This window comes from Ambystoma mexicanum, chromosome 7p (assembly GCF_040938575.1).
Source record: "Ambystoma mexicanum isolate Mex_15411 chromosome 7p, UKY_AmexF1_1, whole genome shotgun sequence".
NCBI classification, from domain to species: domain Eukaryota; kingdom Metazoa; phylum Chordata; class Amphibia; order Caudata; family Ambystomatidae; genus Ambystoma; species Ambystoma mexicanum.
This window is the reverse complement of record NC_090939.1, coordinates 752,759,686-752,778,403: the sequence shown is the minus strand read 5'-3', so window position 1 is coordinate 752,778,403 and position 18,718 is coordinate 752,759,686. Positions and strand designations below refer to the sequence as shown.

Here is an 18,718-nt window from a genome sequence, read left to right as displayed (position 1 = left end):
TACCCTCACCCCCACCCCTCTCCTGCACCCGTCTGTGCACTTGCAGTATCTGAATGCACCAGGCCTTGTAGATCGTCCATCTGTTTTTCCCTTGTCTCCCCCTCCTTGCATGGTGGTGCCTCAATGCACTCGGAAAAAACTGCAGAATTGTTGTCGGACCCATTTGCTGTTATCTACAGCGTTAATTATATTATATGCACTTGTTACATGCACCCCACTCTGCCCGTCCAGACTTGTATCGTTCAGAAATTCAAGGGCTCTGAATGACTGTTTTTCCCCTTGTTTCCTCCATCCATGAGCGATGTGAAACACTTGCTTTGTGTATAGGAGTTGTACAAACAATACCATATTAAGATAATACTGAAGACTAAAACAAACATTTCTATCCTGTGCTAGTAAATATGAAATCCTTCTCGAACATTTCCAATGTCACCCTAACCAGATGCTCCATCCTAAACAGAGCATCTCTGCTCCCCACATCAGAGGATGGGTAGCTACACAACACAAACTCACACTTGTGTAGTTATCAGAGATTGTTTACGGACACCTCGAAAAGATCTAACTGATTTACCCTTTGTTCAGATGCACGTGCACCGCTCCACAACATAAGCAAAATACAGTCTCAGAAAGGTCGTCTAACAGGGCACCAGGCCCCCGGCAGTGACGTAATGGCCACGGGGACAGCAAAAGTGTTGGGTACTTTAGATTAGTACCTAAGGTGTGGCACAATATAGCACACTGTTGTATATTTTGTTTTTACTTAACACAGGCAATTATTGCATTGTAGCTTTGCTTTTTGCCAGCATCGCAGTACATAACATTGCAGTCCTTGCATGCGCTGCCTCCCAGAGAGGACGCAGTATATTATTTTTTCTTGGGCACATTGCCTCACATCTGTGAATGACACGCAGCACACCACATGGCAACATACTTGCTACATTTTGCATGCTCAACATGACTGCAGAAAATGCATTGTGCATGGCAAGGCATTCCCACATGAGTCACTTCACAGAGCGTATCACATTGCATAGCACACATGCCCACAATCAACCCCAAGGCACTACATTTTCAGGTTACATGACAGCTGCATAGAAGGTACATTTATTTATTTATTACATTTGTTACACGCCCAGACCCTGAGGTATCACGGCGTAGTTGGACATTTTTTGCCTTAAAATTAGAAATGGATACTTAGATAACGTTACAAGATAGTACTTGAAACATAGGCTATTAAGAACATGGGATGAAGATATACAGCAAACATTTATTTACAAGATCAACTAAGTCCGCCCCGTGGTGGAAGTAGCGCAAGCCCTTGGTGGGCTAATAGCTAGGGGAGCCTGGCTAGAGTTGGTTAAATAACAGCATGTACAGTTGGACACTCACCATTTGACACACATACAGCTCACCAAGGTATACATGTTTGCCCTCTGCAGTTTTTAGAGTACATAGGGTGGAACTAATTACTGTGCATTGTGCCGGTAGGGATATTAGTTATAATGAACAAGAGCTTTGCCAGAGGGGCAAAGCTGCCATTATAGTGCATTAGGCCATCGTTGTGGGTTGGGAACACTTGATTGAATTTCGGTCTGATTTACAAGCAGGCTGGGCGCTGAAGGACAGGTGGGGAAGGGTGTGAGATAGTTGCCAACCTATTAAAAGGGGAGCAATTCTCAAGGGGCAGAGGCCCAGTCCCAGACAGTAGCTCCTGGCGCATCAGATAGGGAAAGAGTACACTATGTTGTTAAGGCCACAGTGAGGGGTGGGAGCAGTTTACAGGCCACAATGGGTGTGTTGAAGTTGGCTATGTATAGTTCATCTTCCCGGCTGTGATGTCTGAATACATTTTATGATTTTCCTGCAAGTGGTGCACTCCTGTCTTGAGTTCTGTGGTTGCGGTTAGGGAGAATTATCTCTTTAGGCTGAATTTCCTAACCTAGTGAGTCCCCCAGCAGCTTTGCTGGATTTCTGGAGTTTGTTTTTTTATCCTGCCAAGAGTGAGATTTCTGGTGTTCCTTTGACTGGTAATGTGTTTTATGGGCTATGGGGTCCTTTACTCCATAGGGTCTCGTGTTTTTTTCTATGTGTGTTACACAGCAACCTCCGTGCAGTAACACAGGGGTTTCATAGTGACACCCCACCATAGACTCCATACCCTGGGACTGACTACTGTCTCCAAGGGCATGTAAAGTCACCATTGGCTTTACTAGTCCCAAATTATTAACAGAAACCAGTACAAACCATCATATTGTGGACGTACTGGTCGGGGCAATTCGATTGCCCCGGGGTCTGTTAGTCGAGGGGGAACGTGTCCGTCCCCCCTGATTGAGTTTTGGCTGGTGGCAGTGGATACTACTTTTTATATTCGACCGCGTATATATTCCTATGGGATTTTCCCATTGTTCGAGGCTACCAACTTTATTTAATTCTCATAGCCTCGAACATACCGCCGGTTTATTTATTTAATATTAATTCGCCGGTTGGTATTTTTTGCCAAGACTCGATTCTAAAATGGCGTTTGTGTTCTCTTCTGTGACTCCAACCCAAGTCGAGCCCTTTGTTCCACTTTTTGGCGGGCTTCTCCACAGAAGCCTCCAAAAGTGGTGCCACTCTGTCTGGGTACCACAGGGGGTGTGAGAGGGGGGTTAGGCACCCTGGACTGGGTTACCTTGGTAACTCAAGTCGCACTCTTGTGTGATTGGTCCAAGTGGTGGGCCGGCCAGCTCACCACTTAGCATGTTTGATTAACAGCTAGGCTGAGTGAATGGGGTGTGCTGCATAAAAGCAGGGTTTGGGGACTGGAACTTCAGAAGTCGCCCCAGGACCGGAGAATCCGACGAGGAAGAAGCTGAGCCGACCTACCACAATGACACCACCGGTGGAGCCCTGCGGAACCGACTCACCACTTCCCGACGACAGAGAAGATCTCCTGGCTGGAGAGGCTTCTTCCCCTGACTGGTGGGCACAACCAGTTTACCTTCTTCTCTTCGCACCCCAGACCGGCTTGTGGTCGAATTGCCCGTGCCAAGCACTCCGGCAACCGGATAGCCACTTACCACTGGACCGCAAATAAAACGACCGCTCCTTTTACCCGAGAACTCCGCGGCTGGTTTCTTCCCTGGCAGTGCAACGGACTCCTGTCTTCCCCCCCGACGAGATCCTCTCTTCCCCCGGACGAAGCACCGACTTGCATCCGCTGCCAGGAACAACTGCCCCCGCTGGAGTATTCTCACCACTTTAAGGTACCGTGTCCGCCAGGCCTCCCTTTCTAAATATTGCTACAAGGTAATGATAACCCCCTTAACCTTCTGGACTGGGCTGGCCGCCTTGACCTTCTAACTGGTCCCTTCCTTTGGTCCAACTCCTTTTTGAACCTTTACAAGACTTTTGTGCACTGCAACCGTGACACCTTGGACACATTTCGTTTTGATCCTCTTAAAGTGGATTCGGCCTACTGACTCTAAACTCACGGTGTTACTTTGTCTTCCTCTCTTGTTGTGTTCGTGAAAAAAGTGTTGGGATCTGTTTCAATTTATTCTCTGTTTTCCTCTCCCTTTTAAAACGAATTATTAGAGTGCCATCTACGTTAAGCGCTCACCGCTGTCTGAAAATAAGTGGGGCTTTACTTAAGACTTGTCTAATATTCTTCTAAGGGAGTGTATATCTTTTAGTGACCGTGTTTTTTAATTGCTTACTATTAGTGCCTGTGTGTTTTTTAGATGTGGTTTTAAATAAATAATTATATCTCTTTTACACCAAGCCCTGGTCAGTGTTTACTTGTTCTACTGTGTTCTTATGACCTATTGTGAATACTCTGTATACTGCCTAACTCTTCTTGAGGGAAGTCTGACTGCTCAGCCACAGCTACCAAGTGAATCTGTGTGGTACAGACTGCTACCAAGTGGGTTTACTGCCAAACACCTGTAGTCTGAAATCTTTTGCAGTGGTCCCAGAGGGAACTGCACAGGTTTCTGCCTAACAGTTGCTTTTTCTATTTTTGGACCTGTCCTAGGAGCACCACTAGCTCAACAACTTGCCTGAGGCAGACCTAACCTACTTCATTGATGGGTCTTGTTACCAGGACTAAAAGGGGGAACCAGTTGAAGGGTACACAATGTGTGAGCCTGGGGAGGTAGTAGAGCGTGGTAGGTTAAGCAGTAGAAGATCATCCTCCAGCCTAAACCACCCACACAATTAGAAAGTGTGACATGGCAAAATTTTCAAGGGGCGGGATTTAGGGGAACAGAATGATTTCCTACCTACATAGATGCATGAAACACTCAGAATGCCCCTATACTGGTAACCAAACAACTGATCCCCCCCCAGACTCTCACTAACAAAACCACTCATGTCCAGAAATCACCACTTGAAACACTGTTCTGTCACGACAAAACCCAAAGTAGAGTCATTCTTAGGCAGGCACTAACAAGAATACAACAATCATCCCGAAAAGCCTTGAAAACCCATCCAAGTTGCAACTCGGCAGGACAGAACCAAAAAGCTATCCACAAATACAGGAGAGAAATGCAAAGAACACTATGCTCACAAGTGACGTGAAACATCCCTGGAAACACACCCACACAAGCAAGGAATGACAGCCATGGGCATAGAAACATACCCCAACAAACACACAGAAACAACAGGCACTGGACAAAGTAGGGTAACACTAGGATCAAAAACAAAGTTAAAAGATGCAAAAACAAAAAGTGAGTGCAAGAACAGACTTCCATTTTGTAGGCAATAGGTTCACGGACACGCAAACAAATGAGATCACTTCGCAATTAAAAACAAGCACACACTGCACAGCCCGTTGTCACAAGGAGACAATAGGAGCAAGTAGCAGTAACATGGTCTCAGGAATACACAACTCCCTCAAAGGCTCCCCGCCAATATTGGGAGTTAAAAGATGGACAAAATCACTTCACAAAGATTAACTTTTTTTAGTATAACAATGTTATTGATTTTTAAAGGACAAACATAACCTGCAGACATATACCATTGCTTGGTTTCTTAAGATACAGTTCACAACATTCCTGGCACAGCAGTTAGAGCGATAGCTTGGTATAAATAGGTGCTCCATACTTCAAGTCCGAGAGGTTGTAGGCCCTGCTGAATTACTCTGTCATTGCCCTTATGGGTTGGCCTGTCATCCGCCAAGTACTTATGGTGCCACGTGGTTTCCAACCCAAAAATCATGGCGGTTTGCTAGGACATAGTTGCTTCGGCCTCGTTTAAGCGTGTACACCAGCCAGGGGAAAGCGGCGGCACCCAACAGTTAATCCAGCCTAATTTCTCACCCCGCTTCCTCCAACTTGCCCCACGCTTGCTTTTACTTTTGAGGACAGCATCTGGCATTGTATATCCGGCTCTCCAAGGACATGCACCTCTCCACCTCAGCACAGCAGATCACTGGCCCAAATGTGGATAGGTTGGTGAACCCCACAGTGTTGCGATAAGCCTTTTAGCTAGCCTCATTGAGGTTGATAAGTGTTTTTCACATTTGGTAAACCCAGCTCTCCCCATATACCCAACAGTGCCAGTTTGGCATTGCTCGGGACCTGGCAGCATAGGATCCAAGACAACTTGCTGAGACATTTACCCCAAAATGTCTGTATTCGCAACATTCCCACCATCCGCCCCCCTCCATCCTACACTGCAGGCAGTTGCCCCGATTTATCATCCCCCACTGAACTAGGGCTGTTCTAGAGCAGTACACCCGATGCAGTACTTTATATTGAATAAGGCGGAGCCTGGCCGCTGTACCCATCTCCCTAGGGAACATTGTTCCGGTTCCAGTGGCCCAATGTCTGATATCCAGTCCTCCTTAAGCCAGGATAGCTCTTGGGACCCAAATGCTGGAAAAAAGGTGGATGTAGCTTTCGTGGCGATGTGGTTTGGAAAGAGGTTGGCCTCTATGGGTGAACACTTGGGAACTTCTGCGAGGGACAGGATTTGGACTAATACTGTGCGTCAACCGTACATACTGGTAATGTTCGGATGTGGGGAGCCTGCATACTGCCGGCAGGGACTCTTAAAGCCAGTTGTCCCTCCTGTAGCAGGTCCGACAACAAGGATTGACTTTTAATGGAGTCAAGAGCACAAGAACCCACTCCTCTAGATAAGTACAGAGATACCAGGAGTAAGAATAACAAGCTCCTGGAGGAGGTTGGTGGGTGTTTTCGGGAGATTTACAAGTATTGTGCTTCATCCCCTCCCATAGGGAGAATTCTCTTATAAGGCTAATTTCCCAGACCTATTGAGTCCCCCAGCAGCTTTGCTGGATTTTTGGGGTTTGTTTTTTTCTCCTGCTAAGAGCGAGACTCTTTTCCTCCCAATCTTAGGCATGATTTGAGTGTCTTTGACTCTTTGTGTGCTTATGGGCTATGGGGTTTTCTTTCTACTCCATAGGGTATCATCTATTTTTTATGTGTGTGTTACACAGCACCCTCAGTGCAGTAAAACAGTGGTTTCATAGTGACCCCCCCCCCCAAACAGACTCCATACCCTGGGACTGACTACTGTCTCCCAGGGCATGTAAAGTCACCATTGACTTTATTAGTTCTAAATTGTGAACAGAACCAGTACAAACCATCATATTGTGGAAGTACTGGAAGGGGTTAATTATATTGCCCCTGGGTCTGTTTTCAAGGGAGCACTGTCCAGTCCCCCCCCCTTGTCGAGTTTCTGGCCGGTGGTAGTGGTTACAACGCAAAATATTCCACCAGAATATTCTCTATGGGATTTTCCCATTGATTTTAAACGCACCACGTTTTGGTGCAATGTTAAAGATACGGCCTGTTCATTTAATATTAAATCGCCGGTTAGGTCTTTTTGCCAGAACTCTTTTCTAAAATGGCGTTTGTGTCCGTCTCTGTAACTCTGACCAAGGTCGAGCCCTTTGTTCCACTATTTTGGCAGGCTTCTCCACAGAAGCCCTCCAAATGGTGCCACTCTGCCTGGGTTCCACAGGAGGGGTGGAGGGGGGAATTGGCACCCTGGACTGCGTTGCCTCGGCAACCCAAGTCGAAACTCTACTCTGATTGGCCCAGTGGTGAGCCGCCCAGCTCACCACTTGCATGTGTGATTGACAGCTATGCTGATGAATGGGTGTTTTTCTGCATAAAAGCAGGGCCTTTGGGACTGGAACTTCAGAAGTCGCCACAGGACCGAAGAATCCGAAGAGAGAAGAAGCTGAGCCACCTGCAACGACGACACCACCGGTGAAGCCCTGCTGCAACTACCTCACCACTTTCCCGACGACAAGAGAAGATCTTCTGTTGGACGAGTCTTCTTCCTCTGAGCTGGTGGGACCAACCAGTTCGCCCTTTTCGCCTTCCAAAGATGTCTCTTGGTCGAATCGCCCGTATCAAGCACCCCGGCGGCCGGATAGCCAAACTTCACCACTTTGACCGCGAATAAAAGGAACGCTCCTTTTATTGACCAACTCTGCGGCTGGTTTCATCCCTGTGCAGTGCAACGACTCAACGTTTCGTCCTCGGCGAGATCCTCTCTTCCCCTGATCGAAACAACGAACTGCAACCACTGCCAGGAACAACTGCCACCGCTGGAGCTTCCTCTCTGTTTGAGGTACTGTGTCCTGCCTGGCCTCCCTTTCTTCGGTTTGCCCAAGGTGACCCTTAAATCCTTGGCTGCCAACTGGGTTGGCCCCAGACCTTCAACTTTACCTTCTTGAATAGCCCCAACCTCTTTTGAACATTCTGCAAAGACTTTTAGTGCATTTTTAAACCGTGTGATCCTGGGCACATTTCGCTTGTGGGCCTGGCCTATGAACTTTGGCTCTACAGTCTATACTGCCTTTATTCCCTTGCTGAGAACTCCTAAACGTGTTGGGACCTGTTTTATTTCTATGCTCTGTCTTTTTCTCTCCCTTTAACTGAACTATTGGAGTGCCATCAGGTTATGCACTCACATCTGTTTAACAAACCGCGGTGTTATAATTCTGACTTGTCTAATAGTTATTAAGGGAGGTGTGCATACTTAACCTGATTGTGTTTTAACTTGCTTTTTGTTTAGAGTGCTAGTATATTGCCTAAAGTGTGTTTTAAATAAATAATAATATACGTTTTATACAAAGCTCTGGTCAGTGTTTGTTTGCTCTACTGTGCTTTTAGCCCTATTGTGTATACTCTATATACTGTCCTACTCTTCTTGAGAGAAGTCTGACTGCTCAGCCATAGCTACCAGGTAAATCTGGGTGGTGCAGACTGCTACCAATTGGGTTTACTGCTTACTCCTGTATTTTTAATCTTTTTGCAGTGTTCCCCAAGGGAACTGCACAGGATTGTGCCTAACACCCACTTCCTAGTGAAACCCCTCCCCCACCCCCCAATCACGTTTTGCTGGACTTTTGGATCTTTTGCTTTTAATCCTGAGCCTTTTCCCACTAATTAATTCTTGTGGGCTCTGTCTTTTGGAACTCTGTTCTTTGCAATCTACCTGTACCATGGAGTCTGTCTGCTCCATAGCTCTTAAAAGGCATCTGTGTTTTACTATTGCAGCACACAGCTCCTTATGGGCAGTGTTGCTGAGAACCCCTAGGGCCCTCCAAGATTCTTTTTCTATATCCTTAATTAACTACAGCTCTAAAGGATAGATAATTAGTGTCTCTCCCAAAACTCTATAGTTTGAGAGATTGACAAACACCACCTTCAGTGGAGTGCCAAAGGGATACTAAGTATCCCCCATCTCTGCTCCTGTTGCTTTTTAGTCACATAGACAATCACCTAGTTATGGATGGTGGAAGTGGACGTATTCTACCACCTATTGTGTATTTTCTATATCACAGGCTATGTCCATAGCCTTGATAGTGCACAATAGGGGCACCTAAGTACCAACTTGGGGCCTCATTTCTTTTTTCGCCATTACTAACGTGGTTGTTCTTGGTTAGCCCTTCTACCATTCTGGGAGAGGGAGGTCTGTGTGTGCATTTTTCCTTTGGAGGTAAACCTTGAGTATCCCCGTCTAGGCTCCTGAGTGTCTGGGGAGGCAGGAGGCGGGGAGGAGATTTCCACCCCCCTGTCCTTTGTCTGCCAGAGTGCTGAATAGGTCCGCCTCCCACAGGTGTCTGGCTTTCCTGAGAGGACAGCCAAATGCCCCTCTCTGTAAAATGCTGAGAGAGATTGCAGAGGAGTGTGTGCTGGAACTGTATAAAAGGTGAAGCTTCTGAAGTATAAAGCAAGTCGGCCACAGGAAACAGAAGTAATCTAAGAAGAAGACTATCAGAGACGCCTGCAGACCCTTTGCAAGACCTGAAGTGACCACTGCTGTCCTGACCCCCTTTTCTATGCGACAGAGGAGCTCCGAAGAGGACTCCTTCCCTTTGGCTAGTGGGAACAACCAGTCCCAAGACAAACTTTGAAACGAGCCATCTCCTGAGAGCTTCCAGAGCTGCAGAACCCCAATACCAGGAGACCTGCTACTCCTTTCGAGTGCACTGTCGTAGAAAGGCTGAATCCGTCCAAATCTGTGCCGTGTCCGTAAGAACACTCCAGCGATCCGATCTAATGCGCCCAGACCCCTCACCAGAGTGTGGGACTGCAGGAAGCGAAGACGATTAAGCGGGCAATCTGTGTCCTTTGTTGGTGCTACTGAAAAGGCACCAAAACCACAGAGTGAATCAAGAAGTTTCTGAAAGTCGTGCTACAAGTCCTTCCTCGAGACTGCTGTCAACAGACACCATCCATTGTCTTATCTTTCGTCACCAGACCAAGTAATCCAGAGGTTGGGTCTAGAGCTGCCACATTGCGGAGGAGCCAACACAAACACTTTCTTCTAACCTTAAAAAACATAGCTCCAACTATCTCGCTTTCAACATAGATGGCAATACAATTAAGGTGGCAACTGAGGTAAAAACACTAGGTTTCTACCTTGATTCCACTTTATCGCTCAAAAAACAAGTTAACACCTTGGCTTCCTCTACAGCGTACACCTGCAAATTAATCAGGGCCTGTAGATCCTACCTCTCCAAAACCAATTGTATCACACTAGCTAACGCATTAGTAATGTCTACGCTGGACTACTGTAACGCCCTTTATGCGGGCGCCAATAAAACTGTCATAAACAAAATGCAAATATTGCAAAATAATGCTCTTACAGCAGCCTTGGACATACCTCGCAGAGCGCACATTTCTAACAACAGGAAAGAACACCATTGGTTAAAAATAAGCGACAGAGTTCTTCTCAAGACGTTACCTCTCACCCATAAAGGACTGAACAATACTGCACCTCCTTACATCTCGGCCAGAACAACCAGAAAATCCTCCAGTCACCACACCAGAGCCTAACCATTTCCTACTAGAAACTCAACTCCTAGATTTAGGCCAACAAAAGCAGGTGGAGCAAGCTTCCCTGTTAGAGCTGCCCAAGCCTGGAACGCACTTCCTATTGCATTGAGAGCCAATTTACCCTACTCTAGATTTAGATGCAAGGTGAAAAGTTGGCTCTGGACCAACGACAACTAACAAACTGAACCCTTGCACTAGGCCTTGGATCACTGCACACTACTGCCTTGATACTTTTGAAATCTGGACTACAGACCATCTCACTGCCCTCTGTGGGCTGTGAGGTACCCTTACCTTGTACTTTCTGTATATATGTACTGTAAATATGGTAACATGACATGTATTGCATCAGCTGCTTGTATCCACTGTATGTAACCTAAGCTTAAGTAACCTTGTACCTGCTGCGCCCGGCTACCTCTGGGTTTGGAGCACATTATCAAATAATAAACCTTGACAGGCGAAGAAACCGTCTCTAGAACCTTGAACTAATCTCATGTTGCACTGACCACTTAATGTCCTCCCTTTAAGTGACTTTCCTATGTGCGTTGGCAGAGTAAATGCATTACTGTAGGACCTGTTGAAAACTGCTTGAGTGTGCAATTACAAATACAAAAAACTTGTGTTTTCCCTTTCTAACGTTGCTACAAATGTAACCACGGACAACCACAAAAGTGAGAGTGCCCTTTGAATTGTATTATCTACTGCTTCTAAGCCTTCTACCGTAAACATCTGAAGTATTTAAAGTGATTCTGGTGTAAATATAATATATATCTTTTATATAACTATATGTTTAAGTGCATTTTTGTTGTGCCTGTCTAAGATTCAGAGTACTTGCCTACAACTCACATCTTCCTCTTAAGATAAGCTTGACCTGCTCTGCCACACTACGAAGGTCCTAAGCTAGAGTACATACTGATACTAAGAGTTGGGGGATCTACAAACCACTGTGATCGCTAACTAAAGTCTTACTGCCAGTAGGACTTTAGGAAAACTCCCCTAATAGGATGCAAACTTCAACTTTCTGCTACAGTCCAAGCATGCATGTCAGCGATTATAGGTCTGTTTTGTAACTCTGGGTTTCTTCAAAACTATAGTTAAACTCCTCGATTATGCACCATTATCCTTAGGAATAACCAATGGGTATACCTTGATCTCTTCCCTGCCAAGAACGACTGCATGTTGTACCAACTTATTTATGTGCTGATCTTTGGCTGCCACTTGCATGAAAAGTCAGAGCACATGTCGAATGGTTGACATATGCTGGGCGGGGTTGTGGATGGTTTCCTTTAGGGAGAAAATCTATAACAAATATCGGAGGTTCTTTTAATTCAGGTAAGATTAGGACTTCATTTGAGGATAGAGTAAGTGGCATCAACTCCGAACATAGGTCCATCAATTCATAAGTCGAATATTTCCAGCTGACCCATATGAAGCATACTTCAACATATGGGTACCAAACAACCTCTGAAAACAGTTTACTAATTTGTAACTCCTATTCCCCAAAAAAACTATGGAGTTGAATTGTGTACTTGCTCTCCTCTCAATGGTAGAATCAATGTCAACATTATATTATTTGGATGAGGTGAAGGCTACAGAGCTGCCACCCATGGATGTGTCAGATTAAATCACCTTTCATAAGGTATACCTGGAGAGAAAAAAGCCGGAATAAATGAAACTTGTCCTAGTGACATTGCCAGGCTGGTGGGGTTATCAGCCCAAATGATTAACGAAGAGGTGGATAACAGATTCTGGAGGAACCTGCATAGAAATTGATACATGTGGCATCAGCACCATTTTCATCTGAAAGATCTTGTTTGTCGCCCTCCTTGGACCTGAAGCATAATCAAAAGCATCCTCCTAGAGTGCCCCCATTTCCAAATTACAGGCTGGAACAAGATCACATTGGGACTTATGGTTAACCTATTTCATTGATCATTCTTACTACTTGTATTTAAACAACCATAACACTAGTGAAATTCTAGTCCAGCAAATGCTAAACAGTTCATTCTGGTTGGAAGACTGTTTGAGCACAATGGTCAGATTTGGTTTTATCGTTTTTTGGGGAAGTACTATTTGCTTATTAGACTTTGGTCGGAACACAACAAGATAGGATGGTTTGTTTTATTCATTTGTAGTGCGCGCCAGACCCGATGGTATCAGGACGCAGGAGCAACAAGGTTGTCAGCTTGGTTACAGTGCTGTACAGTAATTTACAGGTGTGTGCATGGGTAAGTAGTGGTACAGGTACAGGCAGAGACATTTAAGAAGCAATTTATAAAATGTACATAAGGAGGGCAAGCATGGTGAGGTTAGTGGTCATTTTCCTTTATCCTCTGGATGTAGTTGCGCCTAAAGTGGGGTCAAAAGCATGGATGTGCTAGCTATTAACAGATCACCCAAAGGATGGGATTTGCATCTTTTCACTAAGACCCTATCCTACATGTAAATCCTTATATAGAATACTCCTATCTAACAATCCGTCATGGAATAAGACATCTGTAGCCTTTTAAGTCGAGCAACTAGGCATAGAACTGCAAGTAACCTATTCATTTGGGAAATGGTGGGTCATTTGTGTTTGAAATCAAGAAAAACACAATTTAATTCAGCATGTGCATCACACACATTTCTGGCTGCGTCAGGCTACATGTTAATGTTAAAGGTTACTTGCACTGCACACAATCACCACCAGAGTGGTCGCCAGGCGCTCTGGCAGATCTAAAAAAGGACAGTGTGAAACAGGGAGGCTGTGGGAGGGGTTAGTAGGGTGCAGTGGGAATAGGAAAGTGAGATATGATGAAGTTGGCAGCTTCAGTTCGGTTTGCAACGTTCGCTGAGCTTAATTTCTGAGTTAGCGATTCCCATGTGCTGTTGTGCATTGTTATGTTTGGTTTATATGTTGTTGCAGTGTGGGGAAGTACATGTGTTTTGCTGTGCAGAGATGTGGTCGTCTAGTTTCTGTAGGAAAAGAGTTTCTTTGCTTTTGTTTCTGTGGTCGGCATCTATGACAATCATGTGTGCTTTGCTACTGTTTGGCATCCTAGTCGGTAGGTACACTGCAGTGTGGTAATTATCTTCTGTAGAAGTCTAGCCGTATGTGGACATGGGTCGTGGAGGTGTGTCCCTCCCACCTCCCCAGGAGGTTAGAGATGGTTAGGAAGGTTAAGGGTGTCTCCCATGACTTCTAGTGGGGCTGCCTGCCTACTGTGGTATTGCTCTGTAAACTTGGTGGTGTGTTTGCATGAGAAGTCCAAAATGTCCCTTATTCCCACCAGTTGGGGATGGTTATGCAATGGATTGTAGGTCCCTCCCTGGGCTTCCTGTTTCTGCCAGAATGTATGATTCACTTTTTAGTAGTTTTCTGAATTCCCGATGATGCCTTGTATTGCGTATGTTTTTTGGTAGGGAATTCCATGTTTTAGGATTCAGGTGTGAGAAAGATGCTACTCCGAATATTCTTTTATTGAATGCTTTTGGTTCTAGGCGAATGACGCAGCTCGATCTGAGTGGTCTTGCTGGATGGTAGATGTTTATTTTCTTCTTTAAGAACTCTCGTCCTCGGCCGTGGATTGCTCTGGCGTTAGAAGTGGTTGTTGTGGTCTTGTGACCCGATTCATGAATTTTAAAAATATGTCAGACTACTCGAGGAATGTAAATTCTGTATTTTAACTTAAAGCTCAATGGTCATCTTAAATATTAACTAGGTATTGCATAGTTGTTAATATTTGCTCCTTTGCCACAAAGAGAAACAAAGGGAGTGAGATATACATTAAAAAGGAGAAGGGAGAGCAACTGGCTTTGAGGTACTTGACTGTTGGTACTCCGTAACCTTACAAAATTTGAGGGTTGCCTGGGTGGCGATTGCCTTTCAGTTTGGATTGTACTGGATTCCTAAATTCTAGTATTTAGATAGCTAAATACTACAGAATCTACAGATAGAAACCTACACTTGACCCAAAATCACCAGGGAACTACAGGCCCATCACGACGGTCCCTTCCTTCTGAAGATTCTGGACAAAGCAGCATACATCCAAGTCCAGAAATACCTAGAAACTCATCTGCTTGGCCTCCGCCCCAACCATGGCACAGAAACTGCATTATTGGATCTCAAGAACCAAATTGATGACCCCAGAGACGCGGGCAAACCAGCCCTCCTACTACCCCTTGACCTCTCTGCAGCATTAGACTTGGTGGACCACGACACCCTATGCCACCACCTCTCAACGGCTGGCAATTTGTCACTGAATGCCACTGCGTGGATCGCATCCTTTCTCAGTGGTAGAGCAATAAAGTCTTCTCAGACCAAGCCTGCGCACAACCACATCTAAGTGTGGGGTGCCACAAGGGTCCTCCATCTCACCCACCCTGTACAACCTATTCACAAGGTCTCTATTCAAATACCTCGACTTGATGGGCATCACATACACCAATTATGCTGACGATACGCAGGTCCTCATCCCCCTAATGGGCGACTACGAGACCAACCAAAAAACTCTTAATTTCATTTACACCACCATCCAGACATGGATGGCCGAAAACTGGCTCTGCCTTCACAGTGAAAGACTGAACTTATGATCGGCTCTCTGACCACAATAAAAAAAAATGGTATCCCAATAGGACTCCTTTCTCATTGACAACTCTCGCATCCCGATATCCCAGTCAGTCAAAACGTTGGGAGTTTACTGGGATTCTAACCTCACAATGACAAGACAGGTGAATGCAATTTTATCAGCGGCAGCCTACCACTTGAAACTTATCACTGCTGCCAGACCCTTCCTAATGCAACAAAACTCCCTCACCATTGCCAGAGAAATCATACGATCACGCCTAGACTACTGCAATGCACTCTTACTAGGCACGTCAGCAAGGAACATCAAGAAACTTCAAACAGTGCAGAACAATACCGCAGCCACAGGGATCTCTTAAAGAGACCACATCTCGGACACCAGGAAATCCATCCATTGGCTACCCGTCAAAGAACGCATCCTTTTTAAATCCCTTGCACTGACCCACAAATGTCGCTATGACACAGCACCTCGCTACCTTGCGCAAAGATTCTCTGCGCCCCCATCAATCAGACCTGCTAGATCCAGCCATACTTTCCATTCCTAAAAGCCTCAGGATTAGAGCAGGCAGCTCTAGCTTCCCAGTTCTAGCTGCGACCAACTGGAACCTGTTACCTCCTCCATCAGAGGCATTGAATCCCACACGGTCTTCAGAAAAGCAGTAAAAACCATGTTGCTCGTGTAAACTGCCACAATATCTGTACTACATGTTCGTGCTCCTCTTTGTTCCAGCTAGTCATGCCAACTTGTAAGGCATACGTATCAACCCCACCCCTGTAACTCAGTCACATTCTTTAAACAGTGCTGCGATGCCTCCGGGCTGCTAGGCGCTTTACAAATACAAAAATAAATAAATAAAATAGCTGCAGTGCCTAGTGAAAAAGACTCGCACCCCTTGTCTCGATAAATTGGAGAACATGAAATAGTAGTTTCTTAGGCTCAGCGCGTACAATTACAATTTTGCTTACAAACATTCCCGAACACAGACATCACACGCGGCGTAAAATTTTAAATGGCGGCTGCGAGAAAGTAATTTGCGGCAAACCGACGGTGACTCCCGAAAGACCACCCCATACATTTCTTTGGAGAAGAGAATATCCCTACAACTATTAAGAACGGCAGGGCAATCTGACATTATGTTGTCTTTTGGAAACAGGTGGAGTTGGCCGATTTCAGCACCATGCTCTCCACTGAAAATACCTTTCTTGCCCATCCATCAACCCGCTTGTCGTCCCCATCAGGAAGAATGTTAGGGTACGCTGCCTGCTTTGATGTTGCAGTAGCTGCCTGCACCACCAGACGCTCCGGAGTGGGGTGTTTCGACAGATAGTCAGGCTCACTACTGGAGGGGTGGTATTTTCGTGTCTGATTTTTATTAACTGCCGGATTGGTATCCAGAGTTTCCCAATTTCCAACCACCCTTATTTGTAAAACCATATGAAATGGCAATACCAGGTCAGTTTGGGGACCTTTATCCAAAATGTTGGTTAAATTGTCCTGTTCATAATGGTCTGCTCCATCCTAGGTACTCTACAACTCTGGACATGAGTTGTCTGTATGGAGCGTCTGCATGTTCGTCAGGCTCAGGTCTACCGAACTCTAGCTCGGGTGAAGTATCAACTCCACTCGCTGACTGTAAATTGTCATAGATCTTTATTCCTTGACTCCTCTGAAATCAGACACTGGATCCTTGGGCGTTCCATATTGCTGTCCAAAAGGAGCATCCTCCCCATCAGTGTTCTTCACCTTCATAGGCTGAAGAGAGCGATTTGAAAAACTCCTTTCTGGGTAAAGGAGTATAAACTTCTCCAGATGGAGTCCGTTTAGGCTTCAATGGCGTCTAAGGTTTTATTGCCGCCGAATGAGGAGAGGCGCTTGGCTTCAATGGAACAGCTAGCGTTTGCGGCGTAGCTGTCTTCGAAATTGTCAATGTCGAGATCCTGATCCGTGCCGATGATACCGTTGTCGGTCTAGCAGCCGGACACCATTGGTGTCGACGGTTTTGATGGCATTGAGGGTCTTGATTGTGTCAAGGACCTCGATCTAGATTTTTCTTTGTGCTTTTCATCGTAAGAGGGCCTTCGATGTTTGTCAGGCCGTTTTCCAGGCTCGAGGGCATGCATGATTTTGACCGAAACCTATCCTTACCGGCTTGCTTGGAAGACTCGATAGCAGCATGACCCTGTTTTTCAAAAATGTTTAACATTTTCTTTTGGAAAACATCCCATTCTGCTGGGGTAGATATTTTTGTGGGACATGCGACCCTTTCGGGTGAACCGTTGGAGGAAGACGTCGATGAAGGCGACCTTCGGTGCCTCCTCTTCAACGAGTGTTGCGAACTACTCCTAGACCTAGAGCGCTTCGCCTTCTTCCTTCGAGAAGTCTCTCCTCTTGACTAGTCGGTCGAAGGCTTAGCAGGTCAGGGTTTAGGGGATTTGGGTAATCTTCCTACCTGGAGTGTCTGCTTCTGCTACCTCAAGGCCTTTCCTGTCATGGATTGACATTTTGAACAATTGTCCGTATCATGGTCCTCGCCAAGGCACCACAAGAAGACACGCTGCAGGTTGGTAAGGGACATCTTGCACCCGTAGTCCTGGCATTTTTTTAAACCGGTTTTCAGCGTTGAGGATGAAGACATCGCGAAAGGATATTGAGACGAAATTAATAGTTACTCACTGTAGTGACTAACATACTCTTAGTCCATAGTCCCCTTTCCTCCATACAGTATGCGCGTTCCCTCAAGAGGGACCAGAGACTGAACCCTTTTCACCAGAAAAATCTTCCCCTTTAAATTTAGAGGCGCACGGCCCTGGGAGCATGTGCTCTGAAACCAGTATTATTAGGGGGGAGGGTGAGGGGAAGGATGGTGGGACTTATGGAGGAAAGGGGACTATGGACTAAGAGTAGGTTAGTCACTACGGTGAGTAACTTAATTACTCTTACGTCCCGTCCCCTTTCCTCCATATTTTATGGGCATATACAACTGAATGTAGCCCCAGGGTGGAGAGGAGACCCTCCTTAAGAAAACAGGTTTCTTAGAAGCGCCCGACTGAAAGCCGCGTTTGACCTAGAGGCGGCGTCCAAACAATAGTGCTTACAGAAAGCCGAAGGAGTGGCCCAAGTAGCCGCCCTGCTGATGACCTGCCACGGCACATGCCGATGGAACACAATGGCCGTGGCCTTGGCTCTGACCGCAGGAACATGCAAGTTATCCGGCACAGGCTGGTGCTTCCCCTCGTAGGCCTCCTTGATGGCCGCGACAATCCACCTTGCTATGGAGGCCTTGGAAGCCGGATAACTGGGCCTTGACCCACTGAAAGTGACAAACAGAGCGTCCGACTTGCGGAAGTCCTTGGTCCTGTACAGGTAGAATTTCAGAGCGCGTCTGACATCCAGACAATGCAAGACCCTCTGAGGCTCATCCTTGGGGTGAGCGAAGAAAGTGGGCAAGACTATCTCTTTGTTGAGATGGAAGGAGGTCACCTTGGGTAGGAATGCAGGGTGCGTTTGCAGGACCACCTTGTCCTTGTGAAAGGTAGTGTAGGGCCCTGATGTCACCAGAGCCTGGATCTCGCTGACTCTGCGAGCGGAGGTGAGGCTCACGAGCAGAGCTGTCTTTATGGTGACCAGCCTGAAGCCGGTGGACGCCATACACTCTAACGGTTTGTGCGCCAAGGCGCCCAACACCATTGAGGTCCCACACAGGGTGTGGTTTCCTTATAGGTGGGTAGAGCCCTGCCAGATGTTGCTTGACCACCGGGTTGGAGAAGAGGCCTTCCGCCGAATTCCTGTGAGCACCTATGGCTGCCAGATAGGTGCAGCATGTGACCACTTGTACGCCGGAGTTGGCGAGGT

The 18,718-nt window shown here is 46.2% G+C and overlaps 1 protein-coding gene across 1 annotated transcript in view; it reads right to left on the bottom strand.

Annotated features, from left to right (window-relative positions):
• The window catches only part of LOC138526300 (E3 SUMO-protein ligase RanBP2-like), a 1,418,318-nt gene that overhangs the window by 133,575 nt on the left and 1,266,025 nt on the right, over positions 1-18,718 (bottom strand). The gene's annotated exons all lie outside the window — the stretch shown is intronic.